Raw genomic sequence first — 20524 nt, 5'->3', positions numbered from 1 at the left:
ACAATATTATATTATTATATAACTCACCAAATTATATTAAGGCTTAAAGGTATGGTTGGTAGCTGGTAGCTGGTAGCTGCTCCGCTGCGTCACCCGGGGCCGCATCCGCTCCACCGACGTTTCACCTCTTTTCCCATTTATGGATTAGCCTCGAGATTATCGACCGCTTTAAATTTTTTACAGTCTATGATTTATTTATTCAGAACCCACAGAGAGACAGGTTAAACCTGAACGTAGAGGAAAAGAAGAATATTAACCTTAATGCAATGCATGATGCACATTTGGGTTCCCTTTTTTAATCATTGATTGTTGCTTCACAGCATTAACAGAAAATGGAAGTGATAGGAAATAGTGTTAAAAACAGTATTTCTGATGTGTCATCAGATCAAAAACCAGGAACGTTTCTCACTAATGATCAAAAGTGCTTATAATGAAGAAGCTTAGCATGTTGTATGTTGGGCTGTGGAAAGAGGACATACAGTATATCAACATGCGGCTGACTCATTATATTTCTGCTGATAAAAACACTTACCATTGCATTCAGTGATGAAAGATATAATCTCATTTTATAATTCATCTGGCACTCAGTGATTGGTTGATGCTCCAGGAGCCCTGAACCAGAACTGCTCTCAGATCAAGTGCTTTACTGGGACTGCAGTCTTCTTACACCTTCCTGTAACATATGCCCATTCTCAGTAATGATGTCACTTGTTTTTGTTATTTTTATTGTTATATGTTTCAGTATTATTTGGTCGTTCACTCAGTCTTGCCTCCCTTAAGTGCCCTGTCACACATATCTGTATGACAGAAATGTATGCCGGCGCATACGAATTATCGGCAATAGGTTGATATAAATTAAGGGTAAGTGGTGATCGTTTGAAGGATGCAGACGTTACGCCAAACACGCCAGACATACACAGTTCCGTATGGCAGAAACATATGCCGCCGTATATGAAAATTAGCTCAAAATGTGTGAGAGTCCAAATACGTCCACAGCGGTGTTGTAGCTGACGTATACATAACGAATTATTATACCTATGTCAAACATTGATAGCGTATCACTTACTTATTTAAAACGTATCAGAGTATCTGGCGGAGCTGGAAAAGTGCCATCTGGTTCACGTCATGCTGATGCTGGAGAACAGCTAAAATGCTGAACGCTAGCTGTACTGTAGAAACACGTTTAATAAGTTACTCCGTCGTCAGGCATAATCTTAACATAGGGTAGGAATAGGGTATCCACATAAATTGGCTGTGGGATTCACTGTCAGCCGATGTAGCCTATATCTAATGTTCCTCTAACGTATTCACGTACTGTATTTACAACGTCCCGTCCCGTAACGTCGGCATATTTTATGAAGCACACGTCGGTTACGTCCGGTAATTTTGAACATGCTCAAAACATCAGCGTTCAACAACGTACACCAGCGTAACACAGTGAGCTCTTAACGTATACTACTTATACCTTACCTTATATCAACGTACACCAGCGTAACACAGTGAGCTCTTAATGAATACTACTTATACCTTACCTTATATCAACGTACAGCAGCGTAACACAGTGAGCTCTTAACGTATACTACCTATACCTTACCTTATATCAACGTACACCAGCGTAACACAGTGAGCTCTTAATGAATACTACTTATACCTTACCTTATATCAACGTACACCAGCGTAACACAGTGAGCTCTTAATGAATACTACTTATACCTTACCTTATATCAACGTACACCAGTGTAACACAGTGAGCTCTTAACGTATACTACTTATACCTTACCTTATATCAACGTACAGCAGCGTAACACAGTGAGCTCTTAACGTATACTACCTATACCTTACCTTATATCAACGTACACCAGCGTAACACAGTGAGCTCTTAATGAATACTACTTATACCTTACCTTATATCAACGTACACCAGCGTAACACAGTGAGCTCTTAATGAATACTACTTATACCTTACCTTATATCAACGTACACCAGCGTAACACAGTGAGCTCTTAATGAATACTACTTATACCTTACCTTATATCAACGTACACCAGCGTAACACAGTGAGCTCTTAACGTATACTACTTATACCTTACCTTATATCAACGTACACCAGCGTAACACAGTGAGCTCTTAATGAATACTACTTATACCTTACCTTATATCAACGTACACCAGCGTAACACAGTGAGCTCTTAATGAATACTACTTATACCTTACCTTATATCAACGTACACCAGCGTAACACAGTGAGCTCTTAATGAATACTACTTATACCTTACCTTATATCAACGTACACCAGCGTAACACAGTGAGCTCTTAATGAATACTACTTATACCTTACCTTATATCAACGTACACCAGCGTAACACAGTGAGCTCTTAACGTATACTACTTATACCTTATATCAACGTACACCAGCGTAACACAGTGAGCTCTTAATGAATACTACTTATACCTTACCTTATATCAACGTACACCAGCGTAACACAGTGAGCTCTTAATGAATACTACCTATACCTTACCTTATATCAACGTACACCAGCGTAACACAGTGAGCTCTTAATGAATACTACTTATACCTTACCTTATATCAACGTACACCAGCGTAACACAGTGAGCTCTTAATGAATACTACTTATACCTTACCTTATATCAACGTACACCAGCGTAACACAGTGAGCTCTTAATGAATACTACTTATACCTTACCTTATATCAACGTACACCAGCGTAACACAGTGAGCTCTTAACGTATACTACTTATACCTTATATCAACGTACACCAGCGTAACACAGTGAGCTCTTAATGAATACTACTTATACCTTACCTTATATCAATGTACACCAGCGTAACACAGTGAGCTCTTAATGAATACTACTTATACCTTACCTTATATCAACGTACACCAGCGTAACACAGTGAGCTCTTAATGAATACTTCTTATACCTTACCTTATATCAACGTACACCAGCGTAACACAGTGAGCTCTTAATGAATACTACTTATACCTTACCTTATATCAACGTACACCAGCGTAACACAGTGAGCTCTTAATGAATACTACTTATACCTTACCTTATATCAACGTACACCAGCGTAACACAGTGAGCTCTTAATGAATACTACTTATACCTTACCTTATATCAACGTACACCAGCGTAACACAGTGAGCTCTTAATGAATACTACTTATACCTTACCTTATATCAACGTACACCAGCGTAACACAGTGAGCTCTTAATGAATACTACTTATATCTTACCTTATATCAACGTACACCAGCGTAACACAGTGAGCTCTTAATGAATACTACTTATACTTTACCTTATATCAACGTACACCAGCGTAACACAGTGAGCTCTTAATGAATACTACTTATACCTTACCTTATATCAACGTACACCAGCGTAACACAGTGAGCTCTTAATGAATACTACTTATACCTTACCTTATATCAACGTACACCAGCGTAACACAGTGAGCTCTTAATGAATACTACTTATATCTTACCTTATATCAACGTACACCAGCGTAACACAGTGAGCTCTTAATGAATGTGAGAAAGAACTATAGCTCCATGCACATCGCTTCAGCATGCCCACAAATAAAAAGCCTGACATACCTTACCAAGTTACGGTAGCTAAACTATGATTGGACAATCGTCACCTATATCTGTGCACATGAGACTATTCTTTCTAAATAGAAGTTATTTATTTATTTTAAAATTCAGGTCTAAAGAATTATGTTTCTGATTAGGCAACTTTGGAGAAACCGGAAGAGTACGCTAAATTTTGATATCATAAACTGAAAGAATCTCCAAACCATCCCCCGAAACACATGAACGCAGTGCCTGACTCCAAGTCGAGTCCACCAGAGAGTGTTGAGGGTCTGCAAAGCCACCGGATTTATTTTCTATTTCTGTCAGAGCATTTGATTTATTGATTGACGGAAACAAAGAATTTCACTATACAAAATATGCTTCATAAACTGCCTACCCTAGCTTTAAAATACCATGTGCATAGTTGCAATATGTCATTCAACAACAGCTATCCCTAATCCCAACCCTTCTGACCCCGCAGTGGACTCATCCAAACGAGTCGCCCAAGTCGCTAACTCTCCATCAGCCAAAGGGTCCTTTTAAAAAAGACGGCGCCCCTCAGAACGACAGACACGGGCAAAGCAGAGGACTGAAAATAGCCGAGTGAAGGTGGAGAAGACGTGGGGGGATCACATGGAGGAGAGAGGGGAAAAAGCAGAGAGAAAGAAAGATGAAACCTCCACTACCGCCGACCCCCGGCCCCCCCTCTCTGGATGAACTGAATGACTGTCTTTGGTGGCCGTGTTTAACTTGATTGGACTGGCGATGATTTGTGACCCCACTTAGAGTGCAGTGAAAGCTGAAGCAAGCAGTCGCTGGTTGGAAATGGGCCCCTGAGCCCCCCAACTATGGATTCTCTATCAGGCTTATAAATAACAGGAGGCCTGGAGAGTGGAGTGAATGTGAGTGAGCGTGAGGCCTGGCATCTCTAAATGCCTGCAATGTGTGTGTTTGTCTCACTGTTGCTCCCTTTCCATCCAACTGTTCAGCAAATTTGGAAGTTTTGAAATGCTGCAATAAAAGGTTTGTGAGTCGTTCAGCTGACTTAAAGAGAATCTGTGTCGTAAAGGATCCACCAGACAAACAGAGAGCGCCTTTACGTTATTCATTAGTAATTATTGCCACGGTTGGTCATTGGCCATGTTACCATCAGGCTACATCCAGTTTGGATGGACAGTATTTTGAACACATTTGCAGAAAATCAGAAAGCCCATTTTGAAGTGTAGTGCACTTTAATTGTTCACCAGGGCCTTTGTTGTTGAGCCAATCAACACATTTCTTCTGCCATCTGCTGCATAATTTGTTGATTATGAAACTACGTTCTGCTTGAAGACGTTTTTTGTTTTGAGGACCTTTTGTTGAATTTTGCTGCTTCTACTCAATTTATATAAAAATCCACACAAAAGTATTTGGATGGAAACCAAGCTTGTGGATATATCAGTGGATTTTACACATTTTTCTGCTTCTGCTTCTGCTGTGTGTGAGCGTGTGTGTGTGTGTGTGTGCATGTGCGTATGGGTGTATGTCTTCGGACTGGATATGTTCAGAGATGCACTTTGAGCTGATGGAAGCCAACAGCTGCCTTACTATTTTACAGAGTGACGTGGTGGTGGGTGAGAAGGGCCCAGGCAGGAATGTGAAGCGCTCGGCTGATTCTCCCTCGGCCATGTCCTGGGAGAGGGGCTCTATTTCTATCAGTCTGTCTATCGATCTGTTCATATCTGTTTTTATCTGTTTCCGTGGGGTCTACCTGCTGTTTTATATGCCACATCAGGTGCACATAAGACAATCAGAGGGGTTTAAAACATTTGCAAAACATAACCACAACCTGATACTTAAAAAAAAAAAAATTCATTTGAATTTTGCAAACACTATAATTCCATAGTGCATTGCATACTTACAATGTGATGGAGAGTCTTTTAATGAATGGATGAAAAATTCCTTTTGACTTGGCATTCATGGATTCTTAGTACTGAACTATGAATGTTTCTATATTTTCAATTACGTTCCCTCAGTCCTCATTAACATTGGCTCATATATCCTTATGATAGAGCTTGGAGTATGATAGCTGTATATACCATATAGGATTTCCTTTAATCGAAGTCCAATTTTAATACATTTAGATACACTCCCTGAATCTTTAGCATGTAATCCCTCCTAGCTCACTATTTTTCAAGAGTACAATAACACCTCCATAACTGTCAGATTTCAGCAGAATATACCATAATGGTACTGCCACTTATAAATTGCTAGGCCACCTGTAAGTAGCTAGTCACTTAGGCTAATATCCCCAACCCCCCCCCCCCCCCCCCCCCCATTATGAAATTAAACATTGAGGTAGCTCTTTCTAATTTGAGATTCTCATTACTTGAATAACTCAAATTCATCAAGTGATGATTTCAGCCAGTTGGCAAAACCTGCGCAGTGAGCTGGGAGTGTATTGTTTGTGGTAATGTGTGTGTCAGTGAGCACTGTGAAGGACTATACTGTAGATACACACAGTACACACAACAACACTGTTTGTCACACGGTGGAAAAGGAACGCAACTCAAATTCTGAATGAAAGTTCCACATTGGAATGTGTAGTCTGCTTTGCTCTGAATCAGGTGGATAGAAAGATGCATACAGGTTTCCTTCTTCCTGATCACTACAGCAGGTAGAACTCCAGATAGAACCGTGGTTACATGTACCTCTGGTGTGGAGTCGCTGTGAAGAGAGATGAAGGTTTTCAGTTAAAGCTGAGCATGAGGTGAGAGCTGGGTGTGACCTCTCGTTCAACAAAAGGAAGAGGCCTCAATCTGGTTTAACATTCAAACTACTGCAAAGACTTTTAGTCACGCAGACCCTCCAAGATATCCTCCATAATAACAATATTAAATCAGTCGTTGGAAGAATGAACTTAGTGTTTGCTCAGCTTTTTTTCCTTTACTGCATATATGCACAGCGCCGTGATGCTGAATATATACTATTTATTTATTCATATTTTGATTTGAAATAAATGCATTTTGCAGCTTTAACCAATAAAAGAATGTGTGCTGATGACGCTGAATAATGATTAACTGTCAGTGATTAACAGTGTGTGTTTTTATCAATGCATTTATTCATGATACCTGGTATGTGTAACAACGGCCTAATGCTTCATTTTCAGCTTTTGTTTAATATTCCATATGTTACAACAAGCCAAAGTGTCTACATGTTGATACGCTTTATTTTACGGGTTCATAACTTACAAATAATTTCCATAAAGTTATAATTCTTACCAGTAAACTTTTCAGGAAATAATAAGTAAATTATGAGCCTGAAAGATATAGCATTAAGGTGTCGGGATGGGTTTTAATGCATACAGTGTGCAGTCACCTTCAACCAGATATATTATTACATTATTAATTGAAATCGATTTCTTGGTTAAATCCTTTACATTCTGTAGTTTATTTCTGCAGATTAATTAGGTATTTTATTACCAAGAAAGGTTCTATTTATATGTTGTATGCCCCAAAATATGATATCAGTTCTTTTGATTGTTACATGTTTATCTCTGCCAAGTGGCCGTGGTATAATAAGTCACTCAGACCTGTAGGTTTGTGAAAAATAAGAGCATCTGTGGAAGCCGAGAGCGAGATTAGCTTTCATTTAGTTTGGTGTCTGCATTTCACACAGTAAGGGCTTTGAGATGGTTATCATGAGTTCTGCTATGTTTTTCACGTTTTTAATTTATTCAAAGCTGCTGGTGTGTGAATGGTGGTTTTAAATAAAGTTTTTGCCCTTTGAAATCAGCCACTGCTAACACGCATGATTACGTGTCAAAACGTATTTATGTATTTGGATGAAAGGTTTAGATAGAATATTTGAACTCTTAATTAAGTTTACTTTAGGAGAAGAAAAAGCATTGTCTTAAATCTGTGTCCGCCCTGAGTACTGGATTCAACTTGTTTGTGTTGGGATATGATTGTGCTGATGAGTTTAGCATGCAGATACTGGCTGGTTTTGTTTTGTCAGTTTGGATGTCAGAGTAAAATATTGTCGTCAGTCAGACAGAATTCACAATTTGGAATGGAGTGCAGAAGTTAAAGTCAGCGTGTGAAGGCTGCAGTGCGTTGCCTGTGGTGCATCTGTAGAGTAATAACTTGTTATAACTTAAAAAGCTCCATTCCCATTAGTTTTTAGGATCCCACTGAAACTCCATCAGAAACACCACTGACATGCGTCTTCTTCATTCCATCTCTGGGAAGTTAGTGCTGCCCACTTGTTCTTTGATAATAACACAGAGCAGAATGTTCGGCATAAGAATGGACTGAACCATCAGGAACCACAGAGTTGGTCAGTGACAGAAAGCCCGCTGTTCATCCAGGCTTGTAATAAAAGTGAAAATATGATCTTTGGATTACACTTCCACCGTATCACAGAAGATCAACTCGGCATATAGGTTAGAACAAATATTAATATATTCAGTCTCCCATCAGCTAAACACACAGACATCCGTTATTACACACACATAGTCCCTGGTGGTCATTCCAGAATTCATGGAGCTGTTGTCACATACGCAAAAAATATGTGAATTGTTTTGAGAAATGAAACGGGCTGTGTCCAAGCTTAAGCAGGACATTCCATGGTCCTTTGAGGCAGGATGTACCCCCGAGCTATACAATGCAATGCATTTTACATGAGGTCTTAAATATCATGTGACACACAACACACAGAGAATCTTCACTGAACATGTGGTGAGTTGGAGCTTTTTGTAAATCTTGATTTCCAATGATGTTATAAATCTAAGTTTGGTTAATATTTAAGAGGTGTTGAGGGTGTGAGGACTCTCAGTTGACAGGTTTTATTCAAAGCTGCTTCCCACTTTGCAGTGACTTATCCCCAGGAAGTGACATTTAAAAGAATGAATGAAATGAAAAGCCATTAGGTGGGGAATAGATATTACTAATCACATGTGTATTTAATGAAATGTATTATAAAAAGGAGGAATCTTTGTTAGGTTTTTCTTTGAAAGGCATTACAGTACATGGAAGCAACAGAGTTGAGAGATAAGTGCAGACATGGTGTAGTGTTGAACGCCTTACTGTAGCCGATGCTTCGTGTGAAGCTTCTAGAACTTACAGCGACTGTAGTTGGGGAAATGAGTCAACACCAGGGTATTAAAGCACGTAGTTCACATGCAGCAGTGTGGAAGTCTGATCTCAAAACTGCATTAGACCCACTGTCCAGCAAATGCCTAGAATCCAACATGGTCTTTAACTCATGGCTGTCGCTACAGCATATTCATTATCTTCCCAATAACTTCTGTGTCATAGTATTAACGGATATGCAATGTTAAGTGTCTTCAAATGAGTATACAGTATTTCATGTTGTCTTTGATACAGTGCAGTTTTCATCTTGAAGGCTGGCTCATGTTCCAGCCTTCCTCCGTGTAGTTGATCATATGCCGATCCCTGAGGAAGGCCTGTGGTGGGCGCAAACACGTGCACCTCATAAATAAGATGTAGGTGATTTTGTTATGAACTTTCAATTCCTTTGCTGGAGTGTGGGTGTTGTTCCGTTTTAAGCAGACAATACTAACATCATGCTTTACTCAGGTCTGATCTGAGGGAGGAAACTAGATTGTTGTTAAAGAAAGAAAGGATTGGGACAGCGCGGGAATATAATGTTTCTGAGGGGAAAAGGGAAGAGAAGGTGAGAATCTTGGTTGTATCAGGAATGTTTTGTGAGCTAAATTTGAAATGGAACCTGGCTTATTAATTTCATGTCAGACAGTGTGGAGCTGGGTCTAAGCTCGTCTGTGAGAGGAGCCTTTAATGTACGTATGTGTGCGTGTGGAATGAGCTCCAACATCTATTTGTACAGTATAGTTTCCACGACCCCAACAGGACAATCTCTTATGAATCTGACAACCTTTAATTTTTGTCTCTGTATAGCATTTTTACATCACTGTATATTGTGTTTGCTTTCCAAGGCATTTTGAGAGCCTTTTTTCTAAAACTGTTCATGAATGTATTTAAAATATTTGGCTTGAATGCTGAAAGCAACTCTCATCTTGGCTGTTACTGGTGATACAGTGCACATATTGTTATCAGTTATTTTACTTTACAACATTTTCTTTGTTTGTTTTTTGGCAGTTGTTTCTATGGAGATAAATTAAAAAGCGGGTTTACATTTTACATCCTGTGTTTGTGTGTTCTTTGTCCCCTGCCTTTTGCTTTCCGGTTTGAGACTTCACAAGGGATTTATGATTACTTTCACGTTCTAATCATGGCGGTAAAATATAATAAATATATGTAATCCTTATGATCACAGTACGACCGTCTCGCCCAGTGCAGTGACACCATGACAGCGGCATTCCCAGTTGCTTCAGTTGATCTTGCCCCCAGCATGCAGCGTTCTATTCCATTAGAAATGCTCAAACTAAAAAAGTAACTAAAGTGTGAAAGTTGGCTCGGCTCTCCCATGACCAAAATAGTTGTGGTGGCTGACAGCTGCTGGCCTGCCTGGAGACTGCAGAGAGGGGCCGCTCCAACACAGGAAGTCACCGTGCTGATACTCTGATGACAACTACGCAGTTTGTCCAATTACTGTTTTCACAGAAAATGTAAATGAATATACCTGACACACAAAAAGTGGAAATAAAAGATTTGGCATGGCTGAGCCACTTCTGTGGGGCTGCAAAGTGAATTGAATTGTTTTATAACCTGAAAATATAATAAAGTATAACCTCAATTCAATGCAACTGAATTAATCCATGAAGGCAATTTGATTTTGGGAAAGTAAAATGTGCACAGACAGACATTTAAAAGCAAAACAGCTATTTAAGACCATGTTGTTGTTTAAAAAAATGAAATAAAATAAAGACTAAAATTCATAATAAAATAACAATACAAATAAATGAATAAGGAAATAGTCTACATGCAGGTAGAGCACAGAGTCATCCTTCAGTTCCTGGTTCACCAGGCGGATGGCTGCGCTTTGTGTATGTAATGTTAATATGGAACTTGTAATCCCTTACGCTACTATTAATAATAATAATAATAATAATAATAATAATAATAATAATAAATTGTATTTATAAAGCGCCTTTCAAAGCTAAAAGCAATCTGAAGGCGCTATTAGTGAAAGAAGTAATCACATTACTGTCGTAGGTTATGGTATTCATACATCCATCACCTTGCAGGGTGGCAGTGATCTGACATACTGACACTGTCTGTGTTTCTAGAAAAGTAAGCCTGAAACTCACCATTTCTTTCATTAGAGATTAATATGTTGATTATTATTGATTGTGGAGTGTTTATGAATGTTGTCAATGCACAGGGCCCCTGACCATGACAAACCACAGCATCCCAGCCACAGATGTGCTGGCTGGACTCTGCTGGTCTGTGTGTCCTGTCAGGAGAGAGTGAGGGTGAACTTAGTCCATGTTCTACAGTTTGGGAAGTTCAGTATTTCAGTGCGAAAAGGCAAGGTCAAGTGCCGTTGGTTTCAGGCTGCCACCGGTATGTAAACGAGAGACGGTGTCAAACCTCAACCATCTCTCGGTGCATCCACCCGCTCCTATTTCACAGGTCATCACTTCTCTGCCATGGGATAGCACACACGTTAACATTTGCATTGGTTTTTCACCAACCAGAGAGCAAGTCGCCCGGTCTGACCGAGGACTGTGGTCAGCAAAGGCAACATGAAGAATCACACCAAGCTTTATTATATATTATATTATTGTATTATATTCTCTAAAATGAACCTTTCCATTTGGTTGATTTATCAGGGTTTCTTTCTCTAAAAGCAAAATCCAAAACCTATATTGTTTTGTCATTGTTAGTTATTTCTGTCTCTTTTGACAGAGAAATAAAAGAGAAGAGGTAAATGAAGGTGTGGTTGCCTACTTAGTCCTAGAGATGGCACCTTGCTCAATGATTACTCATTTGCAGATCAATTTGTTATTATGAATAATGAAAAAAAAGGGATTGTTTATCAAGTATTTGAACAGATACAGATATTCATGCGAGCAACAAAATGCTGGTTATGTTGAGTTCTCTCTAACATTAAACAGTGAATCTACAGATACAAACGTAACTATAGATTTACCACGTGCAGCCTCAATTTATACCAATTACATTTCCTAAAGAAACAAACCAGCAAGTATATTTAAGATAATAAATATCAGAAAACACAATATCTAGAACTAAGCAATCAAAAAGAGAGAGTGTGTGTGGGTGCGTGCGTGCGTGCGTTGAAGGAAAGCAAGTGTTGTCTTTGTTGATGGCGGCGTGCTGCCGGTCGAGTCGTTTTGTCTTTGTGCTGTCTGCAGCTTGTTAAACTGTGTGCAGGACGGAGGAGACTAGTCGCTCCATCTCTTGCTAACTACGTGTTGCTCCTATTGTGAAGGCTAGCCGGCTGTGGAGAGCCGCTGCATGCACTAAACTTGTTTGCTTTGGAAAGGCGCTCGTGGGAACCGCGGTTGCACTGGGAAGGTCCGTCAAGGGAAGAGACGCGGAGGAAAGAGAAAGAACAATTGACTGTGTTTTGGTTTTATCAGCTGAGTTTTAACACCTTCATGCATAGGTTATTGGTGACGTCAGGTTGCAGGTAGCGAGAGAGGGTCTAGACACAAAGGATCATGGGAAATTGAGTCCAAGAGCTCAATCTCCATACTGTGAGGATTGAAGTCGAGGCTTAAATCTAAAGGTCACCGTGCTTTTGCCATCAGGGCTTTGGAATGACCTGCCTGAGGAGAGAAGTCTGGCAGAATCAGTCATCTATTATTATTATTATTATTATTATTACTATTATTATTATTATTATTATTATTATTATTATTATTATTATTATTATTATTATTATTATTTATGGGTAATTCATAGAATTGCTTGTCAAACAGTTCTGAAATTTCCAAGCCATTAATGATACAACTTGTGGACTTATGACGACCCATGGTGCGTAGATGAATTTTAGCTTCAACTAATCCACCAGGTTTTCAGAACAGAAGGTACCTGTGCAACCTGGATCCAGAAAAGCCTACATCTCAATCATCTTATTTCCCTTTATTGCACTTCACTTGTACAGGCAAGATAGGAAGATGGCCGTTGCTGTTGGCAGCCCCTGTATGGACACAAGATGAGGTAGTTATGCAACTCTCTGAACTTTCCCTTTGCAGTTATATAATATAACTGCTATATGTTGGGATGAGTTTGGTTGCATTATCTGCAAGTTATGCGCCTCGCTCAATGCTTGCTTAAGTGTCCTGTGCACAAGCAACCACAACAAAGACCTCCTTTAGAAAGTAGTATTTTTCCCTGTGTGCCTTATTTTTCAGTTGTGGACACTGCTCTTATGCATGAGCACAATACAGACAGGAGGCAGGGTTTGCATTCTGAACCTTGTCACTTTTTTGCGAGCATCTGCTTTAAATTCATCAGTAATAGACACGAGTTGCAAAGCTATGTTTCACTTTATACTTGCTTTTCCTCCTTTGCAGAGTGGAGTGTCCTGTATGTCACCAAAGACTGGATCAGAAGCTATCTGACCTATTAATCAATTAACTTGACAATGTCAGTGAAACAAGCTCTTTGATTGTCCCTGTCCAATATTTCACATGCTATAACTCTCTATCAGTTTCTGAATCACAGTTTTCATATTTGCTGCTGGTGTGGGACGGGAGCGGATCTTTAGAGAGGAGAGGACTCAGCACACAGTCCTGTGGGACAGCGGTGTTCAGGATGAGGGTTAAACAGGTGACTGAGGTCTGTTGGTCAGGAAGTCCAGTACCCAGTTGCAGAGGGATGTGTTATTAACTAACTGCAAGGAGAACAGCATGACTCCTCCACCACCAACAGAATCACCATCACGTTCAGAAAGCTCTCTCCTTCCATGGACTCAATGTTAACTGGGCCTAGCAAAGCAAAGCATTAGCCCGGTGAGCAACATGAAAATAATAGGCAAACACATTGGCTGTTCCAATAAGGCACTAAAGACACAGTCCAACATGTCATATCAAATATATAAGCCATGCAGCCAAGACCAGTAGATATTTAAAAAAAATTCTTAATCCTTAATCAAGACAGACATCGCTGTGAATTGTTGATCTTTTTGAACTTATTTCACTTATCACTTTGTCAATATCTTGACACAGGTAAGCTTTTCATTAAACAGAACTCAAAGAAATCTAACCACCTTTTCCAGTACACACATACAGGCATGATACCGTCAGGGTATATATATATATATATATATATATATATATATATATATACTGACGGTATCATGCCTGTATCCCATATCATGTTAAACAACCTTAATGCTGCTTCAAGTGCACGATCTTTCATATGCGCTGTAACAGATATTATCTTTCCCTGGTGAGGTTTGCCTCACCAGAAAATGCTCTCCTTAATTCAAATAGATTAAATGGTAGATCTAGTTATTCTCCTGATGCAGCCCTTCTCTCTGTAACGCCTGGGCTTTGTGCCGGGGAATATCTCTACACTGCTTAGCTTTTAAAGCTACACTTTCTGAACTGTGCATCTTCACAAATGTCTTTGGCAGGAGTTGTGCCTTCTCTACATTACTAACTGCATGTATATTACTGCTGCTCAGCGCTGGTATATCAAAGTTTTTTTCTGCAACTCTTCATCATTCTCCATACGTCCGACAGCTGAGCTTCTCTCCCAATGTTATTACAGTATTGTCTCCGGAATGTATGTTTTGCTGATCTAATCGTTTTCCGTACTGTTGCCTGTGGTCTTTTGTAGTGGACCAATGTATCCAGTGTGTGGTGAGCTTTAATATCTAAATGCTCTATTTCTTCTTTTATTGCTTCACTACAGTTATCATCCATGGCACACTCTTTTTCTGTTTTCCTCCAACACCCTTTGGAATAGTTTCTTCTGCTGTCTGTATCATGGCTGTGGCCAACTTTTTAATACTTTCCTCCACATCTGTTGTATCCTCTTGGAATGTCTCCCAGTCAGGATTACTCCTCCCCCCTTGTTGTATCTCTATTCCAATCTTGATTACTACTGTAAACACTGTCTACCGGTTTAAAACTTCCCAAGTACTAACACCTGCAATTACATTGGATGTGAGTGTCAGATCGATTACACTGTCTGTATTCTGTGTCCATCATTAATACACGCTCAGCCCTTATCATCCATATACTCCTCTATTACTCCCCCACAAAGTACTGCACATTAAAATCACCACACCATATTATTACCTTGTGTCATTCAATATACCAGAGTCTATTACAAGGATTATAGTAATCTAAACTATAGTATAGTTATCACATCTACCAGGAGCAGCACAAACTCACTAATGCCCACAAGTAGCGTATCTTTCTGTACAGCAACCACAGGGTCTGCTGTTGCACTGTATCCAATATATACTTTTCATGGTAATCTTGATCATGACAAACAATATGTTAGCCATTCTTCTGTGGTGTTTTACAGCAGCCCTCATGTTGCACTGCTGCCACCTTCTGGAATTAGTTCATTACTGCGCCATCGTCATTCTAGATCTTTTTTCAGACCAGTGTCTCTCAAGAAGTCCAACAAGTATTTTCTTCCTTTCCCTCCACACTCTAGAATACTCTTCACTGATGTTTCTCTTCTCATGTCAGTTAGCATCACTTCCCTGTCTCTTATCTCATCTGCCACCATTTTGCACCTGAGCAAGGTACTTAACCCTGAGACTGTCCCTGTAAGGATAAAAGCGTCTGCTAAATGACCTGTAAAGTAACTCTTGATCAACTCCCCACATATCCCTAGTTACTAAGCCGAGTCTGCTTCCCACTCTGTGAAGCTTCATTACATTTCTGGTCTTTTTAAGTTTTACCGTGATTTAAAAAGAAAACGGGTTTTAACGGGACGGCCTCCCCACTTGTTCTCTTTGTCTTCTCTACAGAGAGCTTAAAGCCCATTTCCCTCCCCACTCCTCCACCCGGTTAATCCCTTGTTGAACTTTCTTCACTTTCTTCACAATAAAATCTACATTTCACCCTCTTTTACATAAACTGCCACATCAGAGAGCGACCACCATATCCTTGGCTGAAAGTTTGCAAATATATTATTAATCATAACTGAGAATATGATAGGGCTTATTACACTCCCTTGGGGAGTTCCATTCTCCACCACACTTTTACTAGGGATTTCTGATCTTATTTTAACTTGAATACTTAAATGCAATTAAATGTCTTTAACTGTCTTTCCATAACATGTCGTATGTCTTCTCTACATCTCAGTTCAGTGGCGGGCCGTGCATTTCCCACCTAGGCCTTCAGTGATGTCCTACACAGTCCTAACTGAATTATTCCACTTCTTAATACCATCATTATGACGCCATGGCTCTAGAAACTATACATTTAGACAGAAACGCAGTATAACCAAGCATTGCATCACCTTAACATAGTCAAGTACAACAGAGTTATATTAATATTTACGAAGCATTTATAATCAATAAATTCAAATTTCCAATTAAGAGTGTTAAACTTTAAGATCGCTTGGATACTGTCAAAACTTAAAAATAAAAGGCGCTTTTAAGGGATTAGTCTACAAAGTTTTATTAAGTCCACTAAAAGTATGTGAGCTTTAACAAATGTGTTCACTAAACAGTGCATTGTCGCACCTAAAGCAGTTTCATTTAAGAAACGTGACGATAAAGAATAAAGACACATCAACTATTCACTGGAAATAAAAGAAAACAAACAAATAATTTGCATTTGTTCATGAGGATATCTTTGCGACAGTGGTGAAAGTGTATTCCTAGCCTTGAATGACCATTTTGATAAAGGTTAAACCAAAATGCGCCACAAACATCTTTACATCTCTTGCAGAAGCATCAAACATTTTATATATTTGTCAAAAAACAAAATGCTTGTTACTCACTAAAACAACTGATTATTTGAACACAAAACCCATCTTCCTTTCTTTCCTCAAGAAGACTTCAATGACTGTTGTACAGTTCATCTGTGCGTTTCAGTTCCACCAATAAGTCCTTTTCTATAGACCTGGAGGCTAATGCTGAAAGCCGAGTCTGTCCAGTAGCATTTCTGCCATAAGTTTTAATTCGCTTTAAGCAGTGGACACAGGGATAGACTCGCTAGCGTCGGAGTTGGCCTTTCTCTTCTCACAATGTCTAGCTTTTCTTGAAAAGTTCGTCTCGAAAATGACGTTGTAATTATATCTGCGACCAAATCGATATATTGTCCTCCTTCATCCATTGTGGGTTGAAAAAACAGCTTGTAGAAATCTACACAAATTAGCTCGTTCAAGGTCAGTTGCTAGCTCAGCATAGCTCTGCCTCTCAATAGTGCGTATCCGATCAAAAGACGAGGACGTGCTGACGTTATCGTACGCCTGCTAGCTGGCCCCGGTGTCCCCAACTTGAAATCTGATTGGTTAACGCCACAGTTTTGTCTCCGTTCACTTTAAGCGGCAGGCGCCCGCACTGTTGATTCTGAAGGCCTCAGGGCAGATTTCTTGGACCCTGGCAACACATTATGGCTGAAATATGATTGGATAAAAGCTCTAACATAAAGGCCAGCCCTCCAAATCTCCATCTGTGGCTGGAAGCAGCACAACCAAGAGGAAAGCTATGAAATGAAGAGAATAGACTATGGGGAATAATTGAATACATATTTGTGGAAAAAAATATATCAAAATTAAATTTATATTCTGATGATGTTTAGGCCAGCAGAGAAGGCCTTGCTGGCCCTGACGGCCCACCACTGTCTCAGTTCTTACATTTGTCCAGAGCTCTCTTTAGCTCTCCTAATCAGAATCAGAATCAGAATCATTTTTATTACCATGTAGGTTTTCACCTACAAGGAATTTGCTGTAGTTAGTTGGTGCTAATCGCTAAACTGTTCTTATGGCGTGAGGTTTTGGTCCTGATGGACCGCAGCCTCCTGCTGGATGGGAGTGACTGAAAAAGTCTGTGTCCAGGGTGGGAGGGGTCAGCTGCAATCTTACCTGCACGCCTCCGGGTCCTGGATGCGTGCAGGTCCTGGATGGTTGACAGATTGCAGCTGATCACCTTCTCCGCAGAGCGAATGACACGCTGCAGTCTGACCTTGTCCCGGTCAATGGCAGCAGTGTACCAGATGGTGATGGAGGAGGTGAGGATGGACTCGATGATGGCAGTGTAGAAGTGCACCATCATCGTCTTTGGCAGGTTGAATTTCCTTAGCTGCCGCAGGAGGTAAGTCCTGCTGTGCTTTTTTGATGATGGAGGTGATGTTCAGCTCCCACTTCAGGTCCTGGGCGATGATGGTGCCCAGGAAGCGTAAGGTCTCCACAGTGTCCACAGGGGAGTCACACAGGGTGAGTGGGGCAGGTGTGGCTGGGCTCTTCCTTAAGTCCACTATCATGTCCACTGTCTTTAGAGCGTTGAGCTCCAAGTAGTTCACACTGCACCAGGTCACCAGTCGGTCAATCTCCCACCTGTAGGCCGACTCACCCCTGCCAGAGATGAGTCCGATGAGGGTGATGTCGTCCGCAAACTTCAGGAGCTTGACGGACCGGTGACTGGAGGTGCAGCTGTTGGTGTACAGGGAGAAGAGCAGAGGAGAAAGAACGCAGCATTGGGGGGATTCGGTGCTAATGGTCTGGAAGTCAGAGACATGTTTCCCCAGCTTCACATGCTGTCTCCTGTCAGACAGGAAGTCTGTGATCCACCTGCAGGTGGAGTCAGGCACACTCAGCTGGGAGAGCTTGTCTTGTAGCAGAGCTGGGATGATGGTGTTGTCCACAAACAGGATCCTGGCGTCGGTTCCTGCAGAATCCCTTGGGATTAATAAAGTATCGATCTATCGATCTGAATCCAGGTGCTGGAGAATGAAGTGGAGGGCCATATTGACAGTATCGGCTACAGACCTGTTGGCTCTGTAGGCGAACTGCAGGGGTCCAGGAGTGGGTCTGTGATGGTTTTGAGGTGGGACAGGACAAGGCGCTCAAAGGACTTCATTACCACAGAGGTCAGGGCGACGGGTCTGTAGTCATTTAGTCCTGTGGTCCTTGTATTTTTAGGGACAGGGATGATGGTGGAGGCCTTGAAGCATGCTGGCACGTGGCATGTCTCCAGTGAGGTGTTAAAAATGTTTGTGAACACTGGAGACATCTGATCAGCATAGTGCTTCAAAGTGGAATGAGAGACAGAGTCAGGTCTGGCTGCTTTGCGGGGGTTCTGCCTCTTGAATAGGCTGTTGACGTCCCTCTCAAGAATGGAGAGAGGTGTCACTGTTAAAGGAGGGGGGAGGGGGGCGCTGAGGTGGGCAGTAGTGGAGAGGCTAAGGCCTTTGCTGAGGTGGGGGAGGTGGTGCTCCTTGGCTGGAGCCGATGAAGAGTGTCGCGGGGAACTGTGTCAGGTCTGTCCCATTGTCTTTTAAAGCGACAGTAGAACTCATTCAGTTCATTGGCGAGGCCCAAATCACTCATGGAGTCAGGGTCTCTAGGCGTATGGTTGGTGATCTGCCTTAGCCCTCTCCAGACAGTAGCAGAGTCATTGGCTGAGAACTGGTATCTGTAATGTAAATGGAACATTGCACTTATCCTCTGCAAGACCTCAACATGTTCTGCTCTTGTTCTGAAATCTGCTTGTGGTTCCTAGAGTCTCTAAGAGTACAATGGGAGCCAGAGCCTTCAGCTATCAAGCTCCTCTCCAGTGGAACCAGCTTCCAGTTTGTGTTCGGGAGGCAGACACACTCTCCACATTTAAGAGTAGGCTAAAGACTTTCCTTTTTGATAAAGCTTATAGTTAGGGCTGGCTCAGGTTTGCCCTGGATCAGCCCCTAGTTATGCTGCTACAGGCTTAGACTGCCGGGGGACACCTCCCTGCTCTCTTCCTTCTCTCCCTCTCTCTTCTTCTCCCTCTCTTCTTCTCCCTCTCTATCTGTATGCATTTATGTAAATGTATGTTACTAACTCACCATCCGGGGTATCATCCCCGGAGTGTCTGTCTCTCATGTGGCAGGTTGCCACTGATAAAGTTTACGTCAGGATCATGAATCGTGACAGCGCCTGCTGACCTGGTCCTGCTGGACACCGGGAAGCCTTATTGACATTTTCCTGGATTCATCCAAACTTTCTATTTCTTTTTTTTTTTCCAACACAACATAATTTCTGTCAAATGTTGTATTTGTACTATGTTGTTTATCCTGTACACACGACATCTATTGCACGTCTGTCCATCCTGGGAGAGGGATCCCTCCTCAGTTGCTCTCCCTGAGGTTTCTTCCATTTTTTCCCCTTTCATTTTGGGGTTTCTTTTAGGAAGTTTTTCCTTGTGCGATGCGAGGGTCTAAGGACAGAGGATGTTGTAACCTGTACAGTCTGTAAAGCACACTGAGACAAATGTATAATTTGTGATATTGGGCTATACAAATAAATTTGATTTGATTTGATTTGTTCTTACTTTACTTCTTCTTCCTATAACTGACAAATAGTGGCGCTGTAAACCATATCAATGGTGTTTACCATGAGCTCCACCTTCTCTTTATTGGAAACAGCAGTTTGATCTTCATTTATTAGGATTGAATAGCTCCACTCCCTTCCATCATTTCCCATATTTCCCCTGCAGGTGTAGTGCTTCCAACTATATTGGTGGAAGAAAATAACCAAGCCAGTGTTGTAATAACTTCTGAATGTTTGGCAGAGATTTCAAGCCTTAAATCCGGGAAGTCGTCGTGCAGGCAGGATATTGTGTATGACGTTTTGCATTTGCTTCTCAGATTACATTATAAGGGATTTGAAATCTCCTTCCTTTGGGTTCCTGCTCATGTAGAGTGGAAGGAAATGAGAAGGTAGACACACCGGCTAATCCATCTCTAAAACAAACATACAAATATCGTTAATAAAGTAGAGGTTAGAACTATCATAAATTACTATATACGCAAAACTTGGCAAGAATACTGGGACGTAAGAGACACAGGAAGACATCTTTGCAGCATTGA

General features: G+C 40.9%; 1 protein-coding gene across 1 annotated transcript in view; it reads left to right on the top strand.

Moving 5' to 3' along the window:
• The window catches only part of LOC115022204 (junctophilin-1-like), a 57878-nt gene extending 48123 nt beyond the window's left edge, over positions 1–9755 (top strand). The window contains exon 7 of the mRNA XM_029453146.1: positions 4076–9755. The gene's annotated coding sequence lies outside the window, so the exon portion shown is untranslated. The remainder of the gene's footprint in view (positions 1–4075) is intronic.
• Positions 9756–20524: the final 10769 nt, after the last annotated feature.

This window comes from Cottoperca gobio, chromosome 17, assembly GCF_900634415.1.
Source record: "Cottoperca gobio chromosome 17, fCotGob3.1, whole genome shotgun sequence".
NCBI lineage: Eukaryota > Metazoa > Chordata > Actinopteri > Perciformes > Bovichtidae > Cottoperca > Cottoperca gobio.
Note: the sequence above shows the minus strand (reverse complement) of the source record. Positions and strands in the feature narration are given on the sequence as shown.